The sequence below is a fragment of the Pleurodeles waltl genome, chromosome 4_1 (assembly GCF_031143425.1).
Source record: "Pleurodeles waltl isolate 20211129_DDA chromosome 4_1, aPleWal1.hap1.20221129, whole genome shotgun sequence".
Taxonomy (NCBI): Eukaryota; Metazoa; Chordata; class Amphibia; order Caudata; family Salamandridae; genus Pleurodeles; species Pleurodeles waltl.
Window position 1 is genome coordinate 879,392,868 of NC_090442.1, and position 23,244 is coordinate 879,416,111.

A 23,244-nucleotide genomic window follows, 5' to 3' on the forward strand; every position below is an offset into this window, starting at 1 on the left:
CTGCACCCAAAACACCTAAAGTGACACCTCCTACAACCACCTCCTCTTCCTCCACTCCCAGACCCCCTCCAGCTACCCATCCCAGTGTTCATCAGAAACTGTCCCTCTGTAACGTTGACCTTTTTGCCCCCACCCCACCCCCTCCAATTCATCGGTCCCGTCGTAGCGCCTCAGCCAAAAAGCCTCCAATACCAGTGGTGCCTGTTCAAGGTTTGTGGAGTGCACCGGCCACCAGGGCAGGCAGTAGGAACCGGAGCCAAGGCACTGGCAGCCCACCCTCTGTAAAGGCTCTGAAATTGGAGAGTGGACGACGGGACTGTGTTAAGACTCCTGGTGGGAAAACAACTGACATGGGTTCCAAGGGGATTGGAGAGTCAGCTGTGACTCCACCAAAGGTGGGGAAGGGCCTGAGGAAGTCTGCCCAGCCTGTTGTGAGTGTCACGGCGGAGAAGTGCGCCATTATTTCCGGCTGTCGACACACAACCACCAGCACTGTCGTCACTGGTCCAGAGACCACCGCCGGAGTCACAGCCCAGGAGGGCGCAAGTATCGTCACTGGTCCAGAGACCACCGCCAGAGTCACAGCCCAGGAGGGCCCAAGTATCGTTACTGGTCCAGAGACCACCGCCGGAGTCACAGCCCAGGAGGGCCCGAGTATCGTCACTGGTCAGGAGACCACCGCCGGAGTCACAGCACAGGAGGGCCCGAGTATCGTCACTGGTCAGGAGACCACCGCCAACGCCGGAGTCAGTGCCCAGGAGGGCCCAAGTATCGTCACTGGTCAGGAGACCACCGCCACCGCCGGAGTCAGTGCCCTGGAGGGCCCCGGCTGCCACAGCCCCGCTTGGCAATGATGGAACGTCATGCCACACACCAATGCCCAGTGTAGAGAACGTCATGCCACACACCAATGTCCGTATCAGAACCGCCATGTCAAAGCACCGCTGAACAGGGCAAAGACCGCCATGGCAAGGCACCGCTAAACAGGGCAAAGACCGCCATGTCAAGGCACCGCTGAACAGGGCAAAGACCGCCATGGCAAAGCACAGCTGAACAGGGCAAAGACCGCCATGTCAAGGCACTGCTGAACAGGGCAAAGACCGCCATGTCAAAGCACCGCTGAACAGGGCAAAGACCGCCATGGCAAGGCACCGCTGAACAGGGCAAAGACCGCCATGTCAAGGCACCACTGAACAGGGCAAAGACCGCCATGTCAAGGCACCGCTGAACAGGGCAAAGACCGCCATGGCAAAGCACCGCTGAACAGGGCAAAGACCGCCATGGCAAGGCACCGCTGAACAGTCCAGAACCGCCATGTCAAGGCACCGCTGAACAGGGCAAAGACCGCAATGGCAAAGTACCGCTGAACAGGGCAGGCACCGGGTAGGAATGAATGGCCCACCACATCAGGCATCCTTATCCCATGTGCAGCTGGGACAGTGACAGGACAGGAACTTTCACGGGGAGACTCATCCAGTCTGGGCACCAGTCCCCCCAGTACCAGTAGAGACCTGCATCTACTTGAGAGACTGTGGCTTTGCACTCCCCAGGATTGAACAGTGGGCAAGCCACCCACTGTAGAGACTCGTGAGACTGTGGCTTTGCACTCCCCAGGATGGCACAGTGGGCAAGCCACCCACTGTAGAGACTTGTGAGACTGTGGCTTTGCACTCCCCAGGATGGCACAGTGGGCAAGCCACCCACTGTAGAGACTTGTGAGACTGTGGCTTTGCACTCCCCAGGATGGCACAGTGGGCAAGCCACCCACTGTAGAGACTTGTGAGACTGTGACTTTGCACTCCCCAGGATGGCACAGTGGGCAAGCCACCCACTGTAGAGACTTGTGAGACTGTGGCTTTGCACTCTCCAGAATGGCACAGTGGGCAAGCCACCCAGTGTAGAGACTTGAGAGAATGTGGCTTTGCACTCCCCAGGATACATCAATGGGCATGGAGCCCCGTCGTGGATCTGGCTTTGCAATCATCCGGCTGAGGTGCCCCACCCTTCCCTTCCCCCTGAGGTGCCTGTAGTATTTCAATCTGATGCCCCGGCAGTGTTCTCTCCGATTTTGGTCAGGTATCCTTTGTGGGCCTCGACCATGCATTTTTGCACTGTTGGTGCACGGATATTGTAATTTACATATCTGCACCACTTCTCGTATTGTATATATTTATGACTGATTTTCAAAGATATATCTGAATATTTTTGTATGACATGATTATTGCCACATTACAAGGTTTGACCAAATTTTGCATTGTCTTTTCATTCTTCCGGGGGGATTGTGGGTTGTTACTGTGATTTTTGTGAATGCATTGTTGTGTATGTTGTAATATGCGAGGGTGGGGGTGGGGGTGTTTGGTGGGTGTCCCCCTAACTTTTGCCTCCTCCCTCCCCCGTGTCGTAGGTGCAGTACTCACCGTTGTCTTCAGCGCCTACGTAGCTGTTGGTCGTAGAGGAGCAGAAACACAAGGGCAGGGAGTGTTTGGAGTTCCGGCTCCATGGAGTCGTCGTTCCTCGTGGGATGTGTTCAGGTGAGCGTTTTCCCATAGCAAAAGCTGTTTCCGCCGTGTTTTTATCCACGGTGAATCCGCCCCGGAAAAGGTGGCGGATTGGCGGGTTGTAATACTGTGGGCGGTACATTGTCTTCCGCCTGTCTGTTGGCGGTGACTGCCGTGCTGCTTGTTTGCACCGCCGTGGCGGTCGGTGTGTTAAAGTGGCTGTCTTTGTTGGCGGTTTCCACCAGGGTCATAATTCCCTTTTTTTGTCCGCCGGACTGTTTGCGGTATTACCGCAGCTTTAACACCGTCCGCCAGGGTTGTAATGACCCCCCATGTCTGGCTAGGTAGTGACAGCTCCCTTGTGCATTCACTCAGACAACCCCAAATACAGGATGCTCAGTCACACTTGCATGCAAATGCATATTAAATCGGTCTTCCTGGGCTGGAAGGGTGGAGGGCCTGACACTTACATGTCAAAGGACAGTAGCCTGCCCTCACACAAAGGACTGCCACATCCCCTACTGGGACCCTGGCAGACAGGATGGAACTGAAAGGGGACATGGTGAACTTCTAAACCACTCTTTGAAATCTCCCCCACTTCAAAGGCACATTTGGGTATCTAAGCAGGGTCTCTGACCTTACCAACTCAGACACTTCCTGGAGAAAAAACCCTGAACCAGAACCTGCAACCTGACAAGAAGAACTGCCTGGCTGCCCTAAGGACTCACCTGGACTGCTTTTTGGAGAAGGACTGCTGCCTTGCCTAGGACACTGTAACTGGTGACCTTGAAGCATTGTTTGGAGCCATTTGAGCAAGGTCCCTCTTTTCATGAGAGGGGACTCTGTTGACATTAATTGGTTGCAAGAGCCCTCTTTTGGTTGGAAAAGTGGATACAGGGGCAGAGGCCCCTGCTGCTCTTTGCCTACCTTGAGAAGCTGTGACCTCCCATGAAGATTTTGAGTTAACATTACTTCTCTATTCAGCCTGTTGTTCCTGGCTTTCCTGAGGCATTTACAATCTCTTTAAGTCATGGCCGACTTCAGCTTCCGAGGCAATCCACACTGCAGCAAAGTAGGGAGGCCATGTAATAGGCTAAGCTTCCCATATGTCTGTGTCTCGGATAATTCCTCTACATGCCAATTCTTAGATCTCAGCTCAGCATCTTTTACAATGACCGACTGTACCTTGGGGCCGCATTGAAGTAAAGATGTCTGCTCGTGCACCTCCTGCACTAGTGGTAACTAGTTATCTTCCCAATTAGCCCACCAAGACGGGGAGGAGTTGGTCTCATCACAGTGTTCTGTATGAGATAAGTGCCAGTGATCGATTTAAATTTTTGACTTTCGCTGGAATTTTTGCAAGAATATTGGGCATGGTTTTAGGTGATCCAAAAACAAGGAACTTTGGCATGAATGATAAGCAGCATCAGGGTCCTTCTGCATCCACCTAATTAGAGTATTTAAGTTTTGTAGTTTTTGATCTATACCAACAACATGGACTGCCAAGGAGTTCAGTAAGTCAACTTGGATTTCAAGCTTTTCAGACTGGAGTGACAGGGCAGAGGAAATCATCTCCATTGTGCACAGAAGTGGAGCCCATCAGTGGCGTAGCGTGGGGGCTGCAGGGGGGGCCGGCCGCACCGGGCGCAACATCTTGGAAGAGACTCGAGTGCTAAAATCCACGGGTTAGGGGGCGCAAATTACTTGCCTTGCCCCGGGTTAGGGGGTGCAAATTACTTGCCTTGCCCCGGGTGCTGACAATCCACGCTACGCCACTGGAGCCCATAAAGTAGCTGGAACATGTTTATTGTTTCCCATGTCGCTATTGGGCACTGGGGCGTGCTCTTTAATGCCAGTGCAATTATGATGAGGTGAACAAAATTGTCTCCTAGTCGCTCCATGTTACTAGACTTTACCAGCATCCTGGGTTTAGTTTGGATTGTGCTATTACTCAACTGGATCTTAATTGGAGAAAGCAAGACGTTGTAACCATGTTTGGGACCAGAGTTGATTGTGATGTTATGCTGCTCTATGGCACCATCACAATTGTCTTCAAAAGGGCTCAATAGAACGTCTTGCCATAATAATGAGGTTTCCAAAGGTCTTTCAAGTGGAGAATTGACCTGGCTTGTGTAGAACTGAGAAGGAAGAGTCTTCCTTGGAGTGAATCTTTTGGAAGCTAAATTGTTTTCCAAGATGTAGCTGGAGTTCAACTCTCCTGACCATGGTTCATGATCACTTGCATGCACTTGAGCTTTGACCTGAACTTGGTTTTGTTTACTAGAGCAAATAATCTCCTCATCAGTTGGAGCCAAATTGAGACGAGTGTTATCAGGGGCAAAGCCTTGGTCAGACGCAATTGGAGATTTTTAAGAATCAGTAATTTTTGCCTTCCTTAGTATCTTTAGAGCAGGGTCTGGAGTAACGGAGATAAGCTCACTGTTTCTGTCAGAGGCTGCTGCCATGACTTTAATCTTAGCCCCACCTCTCTGGCAGATTTTATTACACCACAAACCTTGCCGGATCTCACTGTGATGGAGCAACTAGTGGACACCAAAGAAGACGCACAATAATAATCAACTGGTACTTCTGGTAGGGACTTACTTGTTATGCCTGAAATTTATACAGCGTTGGACAGCGCCGCCACACCCTACCCTATTTTGTGTAGTTGACCAGGTAGGGGGCACGAGCATACACATCTTAAAAGAGGGACCAATGTCCCACCCCTTTGGCTGGCCTGCTCTTTTGAGGTTTAATGGAGGGTGTATGCATATTTCACTTAATACTAGCCAGCTGGTTTCAGTTGCACAAATAATGTCAGTTACAGCTTGTTGATGTTGGGTGGCGGCACCCAGGTGGGGGGCATTATGACGCCCTGTAGGCAGTTGCAAATTGTTAATAAACGTTGGACCACGGTGCCACGGCGCCACACCCCAGCCTGTTAAAATGTTTATCAAAGATGGGGGGCACGACTGTGCACGTTTTAAATGAAAGCAGGTTGGGTGTCAGAAGATGATAGACTTCAATATGTGGGCCCCAACAAGGTCGCCAACCCCCAATGTCCCACACACCTTGCTTGACTGGAGTCCTGAAGCCTGTGCCTTGAAAAGCAGTTTTAGATATGCTGTACTTCTTCCAGACGTATCTTTGTGCCAATGGCCCAGAGTAGGTAAGATGCTAAGTCCACTGATCAGTCAACTGGGAAACAACTTGAACGAGGCCTAGCCATACCCTGAAAATCCAAGAATCAGTAAGGGTGTGCTCATGGACACCGCTCTGTAGCTCCAGGCTACGGTACGGGCTTTGGCAAGCACAAGATAACTAGTTTCTGTGGCCAAGAAGGAAACAGGGCCTAAAACAAGGGCCTGAGGCAGGAAGGTATTGCAAGGTTTCGCAGGCAAACAACAAACAGGCCCACCAAGGGCACAAGCTGCACTGGCCTAATGCCGGACACCCCTGTGCTGCGTGGCAGGGCATGAGGCTCTAGGCCTTACAGAAACTCCCCTGTCCTATCACACAACTGTGTGGTCAGGCAGCTTCTGCTGCATCCAGGTGCTCCTGGAGGGAACAGCTACAGTGTGGATGGGTAGATGGGCCAAGTGAGTCACTCTGAGGCCGGTGAACAGCATCTCAGCATCCGGTGAATGGCAACTGCCGAACTGCTGAAAACCTTGCCCTGCCTTCAATTGCATGCATGTCCACCAACAATGAACCTCGGCCAGCAGCCCCTGCCTCACCTAGCCTCGCCTCACCTTGCTTCTCTGCCTGCCATCCTCTTGTTGCTCGCACCTGCCACCCTTCCCCTAGTTTCATGGCGTATGGCATATGTGTTTGAGTTCTTCTGCTTGGTTCTGCTTTGCCCTTTAAAGTTCTAAGTGAGCTTTCCTTAACATGCAGACCTGTATCACCTTTACACATAAGATATTGTCAGTGCTTTGCAGCCTACAAATCATAGGTTTACTTTTCAGCCATATTTGGGAAACATTCCCAGACATTTGTGCTGTGTACCTCTTTTCCTGTTGTGTTTTCCCCTTACACATGAATGACATCATAGTCTATTTTACATGACACTGGTTAAGGATGTGGACAGCACACATCCTGAAGTCATGTATTTCAAACTTCACTTATAAGTGATAAGGAAGGTAGAGGGAGCAAAGCTTGGATCACACCCTTTGGTCAAAGTGGAGAAGCTAGGATGATCCACACATTTCCTGGTTTCACATTGTGCAGTTCCGCCACCAGTTCCAACACCAAAATAATATGTTTCACTTCCTCTTCACCCACCTTACCAGCCACAACCTTTCTCCTGAAATGCAACTCTGCTGGCATCAGTGCAGTATTCACACACAACGATTAGCATACATTTTGGGCACTTTGAGTTTGTTAACAAGTACCTATTGAATGGCCTTTTCAAATCAGTTATTTCAACTCCTCTTCATAGGATACAATGTGAGCAAATGGGTAAGCACTTTACTCAAGTACTGTCCATTTTGAGTCATCCTATCATTAGGCAACATGCTATGAAGTAGTATACTGTTATTAGCCATATGTTTGCATATGGAGATGAGAGACAAAAGTAGGTTAGACACACAACACGTACAGCTGACATTTTGACCACTTTTAAGAACATGAACATTTTGTAAAGTCATTACTATTCATACTTACCAGAGTCCTGTATTTGCCCAGTGTGTGGTGCCTGACCAGATGTCACATTTGTACATGTAGCAGAGATCGCTGTGGGCTGTGGAATTCTGGACAACATCACAGGGCCTACATTGATATTCATAGTTTCAATTTACATGCTAGTTGACATGTGATGCACAACATAGCCTAGTTCATTGCATAGGTTTGAGAACGTTGATGGATTCTAGGCAATAATTCTATGGGCTGTCTGGTCACAATGTTGGGGTTTGGGGCCTCTCCTGGCAACATTTATGAAGCAGTTTGTGATGGTGGTGCCCCATAATGTTGCATCCCTGCAGGTGTATGGACCTCTGCTGCAGTGGGTGAATGTGCTTTGCTGTGTGTGGCAATAAAAAAGAAAGGTCAGCAGATGTAACCCAAGCATGTTGTATATGTGCAACTTGTCACATATTTACACTCTTGCATCTATATGCCAACATCAAAGGTGAGTGAACTAGACCCATCATATATTGACATTTACCAGTCAAATACCCGAGCAGTGATAGGCCACTGTTTTGGACTGAGGAATCTCACATTGCCATTTCCATTGCAGAGGATCCTGGGACTTGTAGTGCAAGGGTCTAAATGAGCCACTTGAGAGTCTGACTAACCATTAAATTTACACACTTTTGGTACAAAATCCATAGTCACATATGTAGTGTATCACAGTTATTTATCATTTGGTGTCACTGTGAGATTCATCACATGTTACCTGGCACCACATTGAGGTCATAACTAACAGGCAGCCCATGGAGCAGCTAAAGGTCTATGGTTGAGAGGACGTCCCTGTCAAGTGGGGTGAGATGAAAGCGGGCCACCACTATCCTGCTGTACCTCTCCTTTACCCTCCTCTTCTCATCCTGTCAATTTTTCTTGAGGTCTGTCACTGTATGGACATCCTCCCCCAATTCAGTGACTGCTACATGGCTGCCTTCTGCATGGCACTGCTGCTGAAGGGGGGAGACCATGCAGTCTTTGTAATGCTCCAATATGAACTTAAGTATCATGGTGGACTCCTCCTCAGTATAATTTTTGGTCCTCCTCGGGGGTTGAATGTCTTCAGTTTTTCCAATCACAGGGCGGGCAGGTGCAGTGTTGGTGTGGAAAGATCAGAGCCTTGGATGTATGCTGTTTTTATATGATTTTTTGTACATGGTTGCAGGGGCTATTGATAGTCTGCAAGTGATGTGGAATGACAATCACTCTGCTCCAAGTGTGGAGTCTCTGCCCCGAGTGCAGAGAATTCGTCCCGAGTGTGAAGTCTCTGCCTCGAGTACAGAGTTCCTGCCCCGAGTACAGAGAATTTGCCTCGAGTGAGGACACAAAGATACTACTTGTAAATGTCCTTTGTGAATTCCCAGTCACAAACATGAATATTTGGTCTACGTTTAGACCAAAAGTCTAAGTTTACCTTTGTAAATCAGGCCCTTAGTTGCCCTTACAAGAGCATGCTGTGTTTCTGAACAGCTGAAGGTGAAATTTTTCGCTGATAGTCAGAATGGCTTTGGTGTTGTTCAGGACTTCGGACAGTTGTGGTCCCATAGAGGATCTCTTTTGGACCACCTATCAGGAATTGAGTTAAACTATACAATCTTTAGAATGCATTACAGTTGCCTGCTCAGATTGTGGTTGTAAAGTGCTCTAAACACCGAAAAGCCACTTCCATCACTCTGGTCTCAATAGTCAATTGGATCATGGCATTTAACCTCCTCTCATAATTCTCCTCTATCTCACCCGTGACTCCAATGATGCAGTCTGTGTTTCCGCATCAGCACTGTGATGCTTGTGTTGTAGCTGAATCTCTGCATTTAACTATGCTGCCATCTTGGCACTCCCAACAAAGAGGCAGCAAAAATGTGACATTCCCCTCTTTACGAACAGAATTTATTATTATGTATATATATAACACACATAAATAACAGATGCCTGAGGCTTGAACCTGTAATATTTGCAAACCCAAAAGATATTCGGTTGTTTGAGTGTTCAATGTGTCTAGAAACCGAGTTATAGCAGTACTGTCTGGGCTTGCAGCATCCATCTGAACTGACAGATATAACAGAAAGATTCATCTAGATTTTGAAATTGATAGTGGGATAATTTAGATTACACCGCAAGCATACACGTTGTTCATTTCTCCAGCGTTTTGGGGGAAATTGAGCTGAACGGCAGAAAAGCACTCTCGGTCACACAGAGAATCTGCTCGATTTTGCATGGAGTACTTTTTGTGATTCTGTAACATCCCGAAGAAATCCGAACCTATGCAAATTGAACAAGTATGCCTAATACGCGAGGAGTTACACGTTTTGTACTCAGTGGGTTCTTTCTCTATAAATGGGGGTCTTTATTGTAACTGTGGCAAGTATTACAAATATCAGAAACTCCTGTAAAATCCCATAAATTAAGACTAAGACAGTAACAATGACGTTTCACTCACCGATTAGAAAGTTTGACTAGTTATATTTATTAATACTGTTCTTGAGGTGTTGCATTATCCAAGTGGGGGCTTAAAAACGTGCAACACCAGTTAAATTGTATTCCTACCTGTGTCGGTAGACAATGTAAAGTTTTTATTTTTCATTGTTATTGAGTTTTGGTGTTTACAACTAGCATCCCATACAACCTGACTGGTAGCTCGGTGAGATAGTCAGAAACTAATCGTCAAGCACAACCACAGAACAAACTATTAGCCCCAAATTCCTCACCTCATTCCCCTCTCCTGGTGTGCCTTCTAAATCTGGAATTAATCTTCTCGTGTCTTTGCCATTTCTTTCCTAATGGCCCAACATCACGCAATAGGATAATTTTCTCTGCACTTTAACTTTCCAACGAACCCACAGTTCTTCGGTCGCCATGCTTTTGACCTAACATAACAAACCCTGGTCGACCTTAGAATGTAGAATATACAAAATAAACAGAGCTGGTGGGGATCGTGGCAGCCCCTATCCCCGACATACTCTCCCTTGCGAAAACAAAATATTGCTGTACTTAAATTCTCTGGCAGTCCTACTGTTTTAGTCTACCTTGGGGTTTTTTAACTTTTTATTTGGCTTTTTCTTGTGTTATCTCTTTTTAGTATTACTGTCTAAACTGTACTTAACGAATTGCCTGTGTTTTTTATTTTTTGTCTGTAGCTCACTGCAATGGTTTTTATTAATCGTGCAAATAAAGTAATTAATTAATCAGCTAAAGTTCTCGTGTCTAGGAGTTGTGGGACCAGTGTGTATAGTTAACAGGGTAATAAAGGAAGTCACTAATAATGTGTAGAAAGAAGGTGGGACAAGTTCCCAAGTATGAGTCATATCACTTTCAATACCAGGAACATTAGATTCGCGAAAGTCTTGAGATAGTATTCGTATGAAGGGGTCCTAAGTTACCTCTTATAAGGTAGGTGTTTTTTGCCATCACTATTTATTCCATTGCCAATGTCTCCTAGAGGCGGATTGTCCAGTCATAAATGTAGTGCTGCAACAAAGGATATAGCCACCTGCTTCCGCCAGTTGATTTCAAGAATTGCTGGAGAGTCCATAGCTTACCTAGAAGGATTACTGCAGGGTCCCTTAGGACCTTCATGTCAACCATGTCAACGTCATGAGTTCCCCTTCCCGGTATTTATGGAGCTTGGGACACTGCCAGAGTAGGTGTAGCAATGTTTCGGGTACTCCACAACCCCCGCCCCCCGGCAGTTGGGTGGATTCGTCGTGTTCCACATACCACTTTTTCTGGGGTCTCATTCCAGTATGTCAGGAGTTTATAATGCGTTTCATGCAGTTGCAAATCTACGAATGAAGGTTTTTTTTTAAAACAACACTAATTTGTCCTTTTAACAGTTTGCAGTGAGGATAACATAGCATCCTGCACCCTATGCAGGATTTTAATTGAAAAAAGAGATAGGCTATAGCAGGCTAATATCGTAATTTTACCTAGGATGTGTTAATGATCTAAATACAAAGAAAAGAGATTCTTAAGGCCAAAGTGGCACAATTGCCTTTAGACTGTTGGGATTGACATTTGTATGTTTTACCACCACGGCAAAAATTGAGGTTCAAACTGAGAATGGCATCTGACATTCCTCAAACATTCTACATATTTGTTGTAGTAAGTGGAAGGTTTCAGGTACAAAGATTTCTGTTTTTTCGTGGTTTAGTCAAAGCTTGTCATGACACTTCCATTTTTCCTATGCCCATAACTGTCTTGACATGTTAGCAAACTCTTCCTTTTGCCCTGTGACATGCACATGGACATGTGCATTATTGGTGTGGGAGTGGTTTCTAGATTACCTAGGGTGAACTCCTCTGGGACTCCATGAGATACAGTGACAGAATCAGATACATGACACATGATTTAGAGTTTGGTTTACAGATTTTCCATTTGCAGAATATGGGGAGCATACACTCTATGCAAAGCTGTTGGTTGAAATGACACAACATTTAGCGTTGTCTATTGAATCACCCTAGGTTTCACCACAAACGTAACTTTGCCTGCAATGGGAGGAGCCACTCTGATCAATAAACATTTGTGAGAGAAAATTGCCACTGTCTTTTAAGGTGAACTACAGAGAAAACACAAAAAAATGATTGGGTGTGTGTGTGTTATTGTTCAGAAGGGACCTGGCCTCACTGATTCGGCTGGAATGTACCCTTTGAGCCAGGCCAAAGCTGCTTTGTAAATGGATGATCCTGTAGTACCACTATTGAGAAAGAAAAAGGTTGGACTGTAATGGGCTAAATATCTATAAATGGCCAAGATTAATTCAAATAGTTCACCCATTTTTTGGGTAAGTGAGTTTACCTAATTAGGTGGTGTATGCCTTGGTATGGGCTGCAAGCTTGCTGTGCACAGGCCTTAAGCTACAGCTCACTAATGCGTTGAAATAAGGTTGTAATCTGCAAGGAGTTGTTTGTGTTCCTATTAAGTGGCAACTGAGCATAGCCCCTTTCGAGGTGATGTTGAGTCGAAATTTGTATATGGGTGGTTCTAGTCTGAAGTAGCATAGTCAATCTAAAAACAATTAACTGATTTTAATTCACGCAATCCACTACTCACGTTTTGTGTAGTCTAAATGACTGTCAGTGTAGCAGAAATGAAATTCAGATGGAAAATGTAGGCACTGGAAATACCCTCAAACTGGGAGTACACCTTAAGTGCCCCACGTACTTTCAGGTAGTTAACTTCACTCAAGATGGTTGGTGACCAGTCGCCCTAGATTACAAAAAGTTAGTGACATCATGTTTGACACAGTCACCTCCAGTCTCTGGTGGACTGATAAGACAGCAGGGAGTATCTTCACCAGTGGCATGTCCATCAACTATGGCTGCTGACTAACATGTCTGGTTATACCTCTTGAGATGCTGATGGGGAAACCAGTTTGTTTCATGCATTCTCTATTACATCCCCACTCAATAGCAGGTGGTATACCGCTATGGGTATTATGAACCACGCAGAGAAATCCGCCACTATACAGACAACCACACAAGTCCGCCAGACCAAAGGTCAGTGATAAAATGGCGGTACCAAAACCCACACCGTTACACCAACAGGAATACGCCCACAGTATCAGGACCCACGAATCACCGTGGCGGTCTTCAACCACTGTAAACCATTGGCTGTACACACCGCTGCGCTCAAAATACACACACACTTACAAAACTACACCACATTGGAAAATTCAAACTACACACGCCTGACACACATACACCCACCACACCCTCACACTCAGACCACTATAAAACACACACCCACATTACCCACAACCATTTCAATAAAAAAGAAGATTGCGAACAGAGAGAGAGACAAGCCAGGAGCACCCACTCAATCTGAGCCACAGAACACCATCACCCATACACCATCCACGCACCTCACAGCACACACCGCAACACATCACTCCACACATCCTCACACATACCACTCACACCACATCCATGGCAGCCCAAAGACACCCCAGTTTTTCAGAGGAGCAGCTAAGGGTCATGGTGGAGGAAATCATCCGGGTAGAGCCCCAGCTATTCAGATCACAGCTGCAGCAGACGTCCATTGCAAGGAAGATGGAGCTATGGCGGAGAATAGTGGACAGGGTCAATGCCGTGGGAAAGCACCCAAGAACGAGGGATGACATCAGAAAGAACGACCTACGGGGAAAGGTGCTTCCTGTAGTTGCAAGACACGAGGTAGCCGTACAGAGGCCTCGCAGTGGACCACCACCTCCTCCCCCATAACTAACAACATGGGAGGAGAAAGTCTTGGCAATAATGCATCCTGAGGGTCTCGCAGGAGTAGCAGGAGGACTGGACTCGGGTAAGTCAAATCTTTACTACTGTATCCCCCACCCTACCTGCATGCCATCACAAACTCCTACCCCTACCCTCACCCTCATCACTCCACCACCTCACAAATGCACCACTATCACAACCCACCCATCCCAATACTAAGCCCTGCATGCAACACCGATGCATGGACACCCATCACAGACCTGCATGGACACCCATCACTAAAGCATGCCCATTAGAGAGAATCACCTAGCCCAAAACATCACCACGCACACAAGGCAAAGCTGACAGGGCTATCACAACCATACACCGAAACACACCCATGCACAAGATGGCACACACAGATACAATAACACTGCATTTTCATACCCACAGGACCCCCACTCAACGTCACCGGAGAGGAGGTGCCACCAACATCCAGCCCCCACCACAGAAGAGGCCCACAGTGATGACAGCAGCTCTGCACACCTGGATCACGATGACCAACCTGGCCCATCAGGGACCTCTGAACAGTCGGTTAACCTGCCACAGTCTCATACCACCACAGAGCCTCCCCTCTCAGGAAACACCACCACAGCACCCACCCAGCAGGCCCATACTACTGTCGCAGGACACGTCAATCAGCAATGTATCCACCACTACAGGGACCCCAGGCAACCCCACAAACCCAAGAAAATCAGGCACCTGTGGTCAGTGGCAGTGGGCACACGGTTCAGGGGGCAGAGGCACAGGACAACAGGGAAGTTGGGAGAACTGCTGTGTGACAGGGGGAGGACAGGCCCAGGGAACTCACTCTCCATGAGGCACTTGTAGGAATCCTGGGAGCATACCAACATTCCCAGGAGACCTTTGGCTAGATACTGGCCAAGTTGCAGGAGACCCAATAGTTGCAGGAGGGACAGTAACTGGGGATCAGGGAGGACCTCAAGGACATCCACACCAATCTGGTCACTATTGCAGGGGTGCTGTCTGACATGGCCAACACCATGTGGGAGGCAGTGGCACAACAACGGGCCCCTGACACTAGCCACACTGATGAACAGCCCTCCATCTCCGCCAGCGCTAGTGGACAGGAGGCCCCACCACTGGAACAACAGGCCACCAGCACCCGACCCCCTGCAGAAGGAGAACCACTCTGCAAACGGTCCCTGTGATCCAGGCAGAAGCCAGAAAACATTGCTTTGAGAGAACAGGGCTGATTGCAGAGGCCCCCATTTTTCACTTTTTGCTGGTGTTTTCCTGACTCTGATGGTGCCCTGGGTACTGCTAACCAGTCCCAGGTCCTGTGCTCTGAGTAAAATCAGTATGCAAATTAGGTTAATTATAATTGGCTAAGTCAACCTACCTATAAGTTCCTAGTATTTGGTAGGGCATGTAGGTTTAGGGACCCCAGCATAGGTAGTGCACCCATAGGTGCACTGCTGAGGTGCCCAGTGTCATTTTAAAGGCAGGCAAGCCTTGCTGGCTGCTTTTAAATTAAAGTTATATGCAAATTTGACTTTGGAATCAAAAGTAGTTCCAAGTCTTAAACTACCTTATTTTTACATATAAGTCACCCCTAAGGTGTGCCCTATGTGCCCCTAGGGCTGGGTACCATGTAACTATAAGCAGGGACTTTATAAAAAATAGTTTTATAAGCCCTGGTGAGGTGAAACAGCCAAATTTGTTTTTCCCTCATTGTAGTGAATGGCCTCCATAGGCTAGAATGGGGAGACTTTATTTTAGTTTTTAAAGTCCCCTCAAGTAACAGATACCAGAAGTTTGGTATCACATTAATTGTTATAATAAATCCCACAACTTCCAGTTGTGGGATTTAATATAACTTGTTCAGGTAAAGAGTTTTAAACTTTACCTGAAAAGTTGCCAACTTCAGCCCTGTAGTGTTTTTGCCACTGTGCTCTGATTGGCCAGCTTCTGGCAGCATGGCCAGGCTGCCTTGATGAGGTGTGAAGTGGCCTGCCTCCACACAAAGAGATGTGCCTGTGGGAGGAGATTTCCCCTCAGCAGAAAGTGAAGCAGGAAGGAAGAGGGCTGCCAAACTGGTCTTCAAAGGCAGAGAAGGACATTTGGAGCAACCCACCAACACCCTCACATCCTGCATACCCAGACAATTAGGTGCCCCCTTGATTAGATTAGGAGAGGGCAGGAGAGGGGTGTGTTTAGGATTTTTAGCCACACCAGTGGGTGGGCTCAGCCAGATGTAACCTCCAAAAATCACTTTCAGCCATGATGGAGTTTTGAGGAATGTATGTTGGTCCCTGGGATTGATTTTTGCCACACTTCCCAGGAAGTGGTCATCACAGGGGGAAGGACCCTGCACCTGATTAGAGAACCAGGACCCCCCTGTTTTTCACCCAGGAGCAAGGATAAAACTGGCAGACCTGCACCCACACCTCGGATCCCCATCAGATTCCAACAAGGAAGAACTACAGGAGAAGAAGGACTGCCCTGCTGGATCCCTGGCCTGCACCTGGACCCTGCTCTCTGAAGGACTGCACCAGCTGCACACTTGGGCATCACCACAAGAAGGACTTTGCCTGGCTTCAACTGGTTCAAAGAGGGACTCCCTGTTTGCTACAGGTGAAAATGTGCTAACCAGAGTCCCCTGCACCAACTCCTGAAGAAACCAACCAGCTGACCACTGTCCAGTGGCCAAAAAGGAGTTTGCGCCAGGTGCATTCTGGGAGTTGTAATCCACACCCCCAAGGAGCATCTCAGAGCTTCTGGAACCTTGGAGTGAGCTGTGGACCCCAAAGGGACCTTAAAAGAACATCTGGAAGAAGAGCCAGAAGTTTGGAGAACTTTGGAGAACTTTTGGAAAAAAGCTCCATAGAGGGACCGACCCGCCGCAGCAACTCTAGTCAGCTTGCCTCAACCGCGACCCGGCCCGACTTGCAGGTTCGTCCCAGTGAAGAAAATCTCCAAAAAATAGACTAAGTCCGAACGTAGGAAGTTGACCGGGACCTCCCAGCCAGCGTATCCTAGGAGGGCTCTAAGGACGTCGGATCAAGATCCAAGTTTGCCCCAGTCGAAGGATTTTCACCTCGAAAAACCAACTAAGTCCGAAGGTAAAAATCTCCACGAGGGCTCCTGTGATGCATATCCAAAGAAGAGTTCCAGGAGGTCGGATTGGACTGGCAGGTTCGTCCTGCTGAAGAAAATCTTCAGAAAAACTATGAAGTCCTAAGGTAAACTTTTGACCGAGGCCTCCCGTGGCCTGTAGCCGAGCCGGGCTCTATCGCAATCGGCCTTAAACTTTGACTTTGCCCCGGTAGAGGTGCAACCAGATTGGCGCTTTTTGTTTCTATGCGCTAGAAAGCAATAATTCTTTAAAAATTCATATCTCCGGTTCCCCTTATCCGATTTTATTCGTTTTGGTGTCATTTTAAAGATAAAATATAATCTATTTTTATAAATTTATTTTGGATTTTTACACTGTTTACTGTGTTTTATTTAAGTACTGTTTTGAGATATATGAATGCTTTACACTCTGTCTCCTAAGTTAAGCCTTGTCGCTCTTTGCCAAGCTACCAAGGGTTGAGCTGGGTTTAATTTATTGAGACCTAATTGGACCTAAGTGGAGGTTAGTGCCCTATTGCTAATTGTAGATACCTACCTGCCCTTACCAATAATCCATTTTCCAACAATTGCCAAGACCCCCATTAGGAAATAAGACTGTCCTGATTGTCACCCTTCTGTTCCACTCTGTCACCCTGTCCACCTTGAACTGCCATTGCTCCACTTCCTATGTCCACTTGGACAATGCACCTGGGACAAGAGACTGGACATTCCTCCACCATCCACCCCAGCCCATTGCACATCCCCCTCTACTTATTAGCACTTAAATAAACACCCTTGGAACAAATACAATTCTGGAGTCTGTCAATTGATTGAAATATGTATTATTATTTGAAAACAGAGATGCCAAAGGGTACAGTAAGTGGCCATAGACATAGGGAAATCATGCTGCCATGTACAATGTCCAACAGAAAACTGAAAAGTAGTGAAGTTACAGTGTCTTACCTGTGTGTCACTGGAAGTATTGTTGTATGATATTACTTTTGTTGTCCACATATTCTTCCTTTGCCTCCTCTTCCTCACTGTCCACAGGCTCTACCGCTACCACAAGACCATCTCCACCTGTCAGATGGAGACACTGGAACCTGGCCTTCAGGAGGCCAAAGGTTCTCTCAATAATCCTCCTTGTTCACCCATGGGACTCATTGTAACGTTCCTCTGCCCTTGTCCTGGGATTCCTCACTGGGGTCAGCAGTCATGAGAGGTTGGGGTAATCAGAGTCACCTGCAAATATCGAGGGAAAACTGTTAGACACACACTAACCCTTAGGGACAACCCCATACCCAGACACCAACATATACTGAGTGGGGACCTTGGGATTACCTATTAGCCACACCAGGTGCCTCTGGAGGTGAGCCATCATATATGGGATGATGCTATTCCTCAAGATAAAGGTATCATGCACAGAGCCAGGATACTTGCCATTCACATGAGATATGTACTGGTCAGCCAAACACACCATCTGCACATTCATAGAGTGATAGGTTTTTCTATTCCTGAACACCTGTTAATTTCTCCTGTGGGGGGAGGGTTACAAATGCTACATGTGTATCATCAATGGCACAAATGATGTTGGGGATACGTCCCAGGGCATAAAAGTTAGCTTTCACTGTGGCCAAATCCTCCACCAGGGGGAATAAGATGTAGCTGTGCATGTGTTTCAGCAGGGCAGACAACACTCTGGTCAACACGTTGGAGAACATTGGCTGAGACATCCCTGATGCCATGGCTACTGTTGTTTGGAAGAAACCACTTGCCAGGAAATGGAGCACTGACAGGACCTGCACTAGAGGGGGGATACCTGTGGGCTGGCGGATAGTTGACATCAGGTCTGGCTCCAATTGGTCACACAGTTCTTGGATTGTGGCCTGATCAAGTCTGTATGTTCGTATAATGTGTCTATCTTTCATTGCCGCAAGGTCCACCAGGGGTCTGTATACTGGAGGATGTCTCCATCTCATATTCATCCTCAGCGGTTGAAGCCTAGGGAGGAAAACGGTGAGCAGAGGGTCAGATTCACACATCAATTGCAATAATGATGCATCTCTTCATTTACAGAACCAGTATGTGAAACAGAGAGTCAGTTGATGTGCCAATGCCTGCTGTGACGCAGTTAGATGCTATCGCCTGTGCCCCCCTGAAATGGCGGCTGCGTGACCTGTGAGGACGGACAAGTGGAAATGAGGTAATTCCACTGGCATAGTGCGCCATTGCGGTAGGCGTTCGATGACCTCCGCGCAACTTTGCATTGGTTATCATTGGGCCCTATGGGTTCCAGGAGCCAATGGCGATGTACGCCAGCAGTGAAGGTACGTACCGCCGCGGACGTGACAGCCATTTTCTATCTGTTCACTCACTTGCTACCTGACCTTCAACAGGAGAGGACCTACACTGTAAGTGCTGCTGTGACCTGTGTCTAAAAGCGACAATGGCTCATGTGCCTGGGGAAAGGGCCCCTGCCTTCACTGCAGAGGAGTTGGAGAGACTGGTGGATGGTGTCCTACCCCAATAAACTTTACTTTATGGATCCTCCAGACAAACAGGTGAGTACACTGTGAGCATGAATGTATGGAGTGCTGTGTGTGTAAGCCACATGTAGGGGGAGGCTGAGGTGTCCTGGACAGAGTGCTGCATGTCTGGTGGTCAATGTATGTGCCTTAGTGGATGGGAGGGATATGGTGGGCCATGAGTGTGACGGTTTGGACGGTATTACTAATCCCTTTTCTGCTGTATTTTTCCTGGGGTTCTTTGACAGGTCAAGCACCCACTGCCGCAAACGGTGGGAGGACCTGCACCGCTGGGTAAGGAAGATGACGGAGGCCCAGCTGGGGCTGGCCTCCCAACGAGGAAGGGGTGCCCGTTTTACCCTGACCCGCCTGATGTTCCGCATCTTGGCAGTGGCCTATCCGGAGTTGGATGGGCACTTGAGGGCATCACATCAGCCACAAGGGGGTGAGTACAAATTTAGATTCATGAGTTGGTGTATGTTAAGGTTTTACCTGGGTGGGGGATGTGGACTGTTGGTACCCCTAGGCTGGGGTGAACATGGCAGGGTAGGTCCCTTGTTGGGCAGGCTCTGAAGCACTCCAAACCCAATGGTGTTAGTGGGCATTCACTACTGGGCAGGGTCCTGTGAGTTTCAGGTGTGCAGCTGATGGCATTATGCCATGTCCCCCATGGGTTGGTGACTAGCATTGTAACTGGTAGTGCATGGCCTAGTGCATAAGGCAGCTCAGTGTGTGTTGTGTACGCCAACTGTAGTGTTGTTGCTAGCATTGACCAAGTGTATCCTCTGTCTCTCTCTCCCCCTTTTTGTTTTGTCACCCTGTCCTTGTGTGCATTAGCATCATCTGGTGGAGGAGCAGAGGCACTGGCGACGGAGGGAGCTGCATCCCACATGGGCCTAGAGGCCGAATCCAACGAGGGTGAGGGCACCAGTGGGACAGAAGGCGAGCACCACGATGGAGACAGGAGGGGACACTACAGACAGCGACTCCTCCTCCGATGGAAGCTAACTGGCAGTGGCAGATACTTCTCTGCCCACCCCAACAACAGGTACAGCCACCACCCCCCCTACCAGCACCACGCTCCCAGCAGCCCCTCAGCGTGTTTTCCGTGCCCGCTCACTCAGGAGGGTGGGCATCTCCTTCGCCCCAGGCACCTCAGGCCCTGCCCCAGTCAGCCCTGCTGCCTTCAGTGAGGAGGCTATTGACCTCCTGAGATCCCTCACTATTGGGCAGTCAACCATTCTCAGTGTCATCCAGGGTGTCGAGAGGCATTTGCAACAAACAAATGCATACCTGGAGGGCATTCACTCTGGCGTGGCCGCCCAACAGAGAGCATTTCAGGCTCTGGCCTCCGCCAGATGGCAGCCATTGTCCCTGTCTCTAGCCTCCCCCTCCAACTTCCTCTACGCAGTCACAATCCCCTCAACCCCAGGCTATCCCAAGCACACCTTCAGACCAGCATTCACCCAAACCAACACACAAAAGTGGCTCAGGCAAACACGAGCACCACACTTCATCTCACAGCCACTCACACAAGCACTATCCCCATGCAGACACACCAACAGCCACTGCCTCCACTGTGTCCCCCTCCTCTTCGTCCTCCACCTCCCTCCCAGTAGTGTCTCCACTCACATCTGCATGCACTACATCCTCATCCACTACCTCCAACACCAGCAGGCCCAATACTACACACCCCTCACTGGCAGTCACCACCCCCACATCCATGCACATGTCCCCTGTGTCCTCACCCACTGTGTCTGTGACCCCTCCTCCCAAAGTACACAAACGCAAGCACACCCACCCACCAGCCATCCACCTCACAACAGCATCCAGCTCATGCACCTGCACCCAAACACAGCAGATTGACACCTCCTACAACCACTCCCTATTCCTCCACTCCCAAACCTTTACCTTCTTCCCGCCCCAATGTCCCTAAGAAGCTTTTCCTAGCCAAAATCGACCTGTTCCTTTCCCTTACCCCCGTATCCTAGCCCAGCACCTCGGCCACCTAGTCCATGTCCGCTGTGGTTCCTGCAGCTGTCAGAGGCTCAAAGGGGGCACCCATCGGGCCAGCCAGTGTGTGACCAACCCCTGCCAAGGCAAAGAACATTCTGACCCTGGCAAGGTGAAGAAGGGGACAGCATCCAGTAAGGGGAAGGAGCCACAACAACCCAGCAAGGCCACCTCAAATACTCCACCTGCCTGTCCCAAGGTGACACCACCATCTGCCAAGGGCAGGAAGGGGCACAAACCACCAGGCAAGGCACTTCAGCCATCCAAGCCTGCAGGTGAAGGCCTGGTGGCTACCAGCACAACCGCCAGCACCGCCACCTGCACCACAACCAGCAACGCCAGCAACGCCACAAGCACTGCAGCAAGCACTGCCACATGCACCACTGCAAGCACCATGACTGTCAGCAGCAGCAGCCCCAGTGGGCAGCTCTCCGAGGCTGCAGGAGAAGGGCTCGAGCCTCTCCCCACCACTGGCAGCACCGGCTGAAAGTGGCACCACTGCCTGCAGCAGCAGCCCCAGTGGGCAGCCGTCCGAGGCTGCAGGTGAAGGGCTGGAGCCTCCCCCCACCACTAGCACAACCCACGCCAGCACCGCCACTACCGCCACTGTGCAGCCGTAGCCGCCGGCAGATGAACTGTAGCCCTGCCTCCATGGACTATCATGCATCCTGACCACTGCAAATCTCGTGGCTCTGACACACAGGTGAGTGACTGTGCCCTGGCACCCCCCACGTGCTGAATCACTGGGCACAAAGCCCCCTCCAGAACCAGTGGAGAAATGCATCCACTCACCCTATCCTTGGCAGGATGAAGCACACTGAGCACAAAGCCCCCTCCAGAACCAGTGGAGAAATGCATCCACTCACCCTACCCTTGGCAGGATAAAGCACACTGGCCACAATGTCCCCTCCAGAACCAGTGGAGAAAGGCATCCACTCACCGCATCCTTCCCAGGAAGAAGAACACTGGGCACAATGCCCCCTCCAGAACCAGTGGAGAAAGGCATCCACTCACCCTATCCTTGGCAGGATGAAGCACACTGGGCACAAAGCCCCCTCCAGAACCAGTGGAAGAAGCCATCCAGTTGAGAGATTGTGGCCTTGCACTCCCCAGGACCAGGCAGTGGCCAAACCACCCACTTGAGAGACTGTGGCCTTGCACTCCCCAGGACCAGGCAGTGGGCACACCACCCACTTGAGAGACTGTGGCCTTGCACTCTCCAAGACCAAGCATTGGGCAAACCACCCACTTGAGGGACTGTGACCTGGCAAACCCCACGTGCTGCATCACTGGGCAAAAAGCCCCCTCCAGAACCAGTGGAGAAATGCATCCACTCACCCTATCCCTGGCAGGATGAAGCAGACTGGGCACAAAGCCTCCTCCAGAACCAGTGGAGAAAGGCATCCACTCACCCTATCCTTGGCAGGATGAAGCACACTGGGCACAAAGTCCCCTCCAGAACCAGTGGAGAAAGGCATCCACTCACTGCATCCTTGGCAGGATGAAGCACACTGGGCACAAAGCCCCCTCCAGAACCAGTGGAGAAATGCATCCATTCACCCTATCCTTGGCAGGATGAAGCACACTGGGCACAATGCCCCCTCCAGAACCAGTGGAAGAAGCCATCCACTTGAGAGACTGTGGCCTTGCACTCCCCAGGACCAGGCAGTGGGCGAACCACCCACTTGAGAGACTGTGGCCTTGCACTCCCCAGGACCAAGCAGTAGGCAAACCACCCACTGGAGAGACTTGAGAGACTGTGGTCTTACACTCCCCAGGACATCGCTGTGGCCAAGGAGCCCCCTCCAGGAGCAGTGGCATTGTACCATTTTCCGGCTGAGGTACCCCCCTTCCCTCTCCCCCTGAGGTGCCTGTGTGTTTTCGACCTGATGCCCCTGCAGTATTCTCTCCATTTTGAGGCAGGAGTCAAGTGTGGGCTTGGCCTATGTGTTATGGCATAGTGGGCCACGGACTATTTTTGTGTGGACATTGTCCCTCATTTTGTATATATTGTATATATTGTACATACTATTTATTTATTTATCAACATATTTCTCCAGAATTCTAATATTACACTAATTTGACTCAATTCCTATTGTCCTTGCGTTATTCCAGAGGGTTACGTGGTGTATATGTAATGTTGTTGCATGTTTTTGTGTGTATGGTGTTGAGGGTGTGGGTGGGGGTGGGGATGTTGTGTGT